The sequence below is a fragment of the Austrofundulus limnaeus genome, unplaced genomic scaffold (genome assembly GCF_001266775.1).
Source record: "Austrofundulus limnaeus strain Quisiro unplaced genomic scaffold, Austrofundulus_limnaeus-1.0 Scaffold209, whole genome shotgun sequence".
NCBI classification, from domain to species: Eukaryota; Metazoa; Chordata; class Actinopteri; order Cyprinodontiformes; family Rivulidae; genus Austrofundulus; species Austrofundulus limnaeus.
This window is the reverse complement of record NW_013952611.1, coordinates 750378-752621: the sequence shown is the minus strand read 5'-3', so window position 1 is coordinate 752621 and position 2244 is coordinate 750378.

Sequence of the window (2244 nt, the reverse complement as noted above, 5' to 3'; positions counted from 1 at the left end):
GCTGGCCTGTAAATGAGTGAAAACTGCAGAGTTCTGGCCGTTAGATGTAGCTCGTCTGTGTTGGGACATTCTTTTGAACAGTGGCTGCTTTGTTTCTCCGATGTAAGAATAATTATTTTTTCTGTTTGTAGCCTTCTGGCTGATGCTGAGTTGAGTTGTGGCCGTAGTGCAGCAGCTGTGCTTTGGGTAGATTCTCATGCCAGGCGCACACACCCTCGCCAGCTGGGAAGGTGTTCATATGTGTCAACCCCTTTGGACGTTTACCGTCTGATGAGCCTCAAAAATCTATAATTTTTACTAAAAATCCATAAGCTACCACTCATACCTGTGTGTGGGGGTGGGGGTCTGTATGTGGAGATGACAGCGCCTGATGTAACGCAGGAGCAAAGGAGAGAGGAAAAACTGGATAACATAATGTTTTTTTTAACATCCGTTCAACGCCGTGTTCAGCTAAACAGACAACAACTAACCAGCTTCAACATCACATTCAGGAGATGTCTGTAAATGTCAGGAAAATCTCAGGCTTTGGTTATCCTGTGAGAATGCGCCACATAAAACAATGACACTATTTATTTAGACAGTTTTCTCACTCATTCTCCGTTTAATGTATAATTTTCCTGCATCTAAAAATCATTTCTGATCCCACAGAGAGGACAAATCTGAGGGGAAACTCACACTCTGGACACATTTGCATCTATTTTACAGATTTAAATGGAGGCGTGTCAGGGGAGGAGTCTCAGTTCCATGTTCTTTGGGATGTATAAAGGAAAGGTGCACAGGAACGTGCGTGTGCACAGTTTTATACATCTGAATATTTTGCTGCGGCGCATTTTTCTAAATTTGTCCATACACCAACTTTTAGTGTGAAAGCTGCGCAATCCTTTATGCATGAGGCCCCTGGATATCTTAACAACCTGAGTGACTCCTGTCCACTCGCTGACCTGATGGTCAAAAACACCACCAGCTGTGTTTTGTAAAGTGTCTGGGATCTGACCGACCCGGTGGTGAAGACGCAGGGAGCTCGTTCTGGCCTCACACACTGAAGATAATTGATAATTCTTAAATCTTAAAACTAATCCTCCTTTTTCCTTACCGTTCTTAATCTTAAAACCTTGCCATAAGTTTAATGTGCCTGTAAACATTTGGTTTATCAAAATCTAAAGCTAAAGTTTACCGTTGTTCTGAGTTGTCGTATTTTCACTAATCATGATGGACGTGTAAGTGATATCTGTTAATGTGTTAACTCATGAAGTTCTGATTATTCACATTATTCTGATCTCGACACTGTGGGGCTTTAATTTTTGACGCGCCTTTTCATTGTGGGGTGGTCTCACCTATTTTTAAACAGACCGGAGAGCGTGTTCCAACCATCCAGGTTTCACATTCCTCAGCCTCTCTGAGAAAGTTAATTCAAGGAAGACTCCATGTGACTGTCGTANTTCTGGATCCCAGTCACGTCTGCCTGCCTGCCGAGCCTCTCACCTGTTCCATGCGCTGCCTCTTCACCTCCCCAATCACCTGTAAATACAACACTCACTTGTAAATATCACATTCGGATTTTTGGACTCTGGACCTCCTCTCCTGTATTAAATCCAAAGCCCTCACCCGTAAGCATAAGCCATTACCTATTGAACATTATTTCCTGGATACCTTTTACTTACCTCTGCAAATCCTCTGCTTCCAGGTCCCACTCCCCACTTCTCTCTCCCTGTGTAAATAAACAAATCATTTTATTATTATTCAAGTTTTGGTCTCCTGTGTTGTTCTTGGTATTTGCTCACGTTGACTCTTGTTAAATCGTGATACTAAAAAGTTAAAAGAGATCAACTCCTTTCTGCTACAGATTTCAGTCTGAGGGAGCAGCAAAACAGAAGGGATTTTTTCCATAATCATTGCGAACTTTAGGTGCAGGTAACAAAATGAACTCATCTGAGTGCATAAAATGACCTGGATTTTTTTAATGATGTAGGACAGGAGGTAAGGGAGAAGTAAACCCAAGATTGCTTCGTAAACTAGATTATGCCAATGAATTGCGTATGAGGATTTGGTAGGGACAGATCCAGAGCGCAGGCAGGTTCAAAAAGGAACAAAAAGATTTATTAAATAACAGAAAATGCTGTTGAGGCAGCTCAAAAATCACTTACAGGTTCTCAAAAACACAGGCACGAGGGAGACAAAGCTCAGGAACAAAGCACAACACAAAACAAAACAACAATGATCCGACAATAAGACTGAGACAGGACA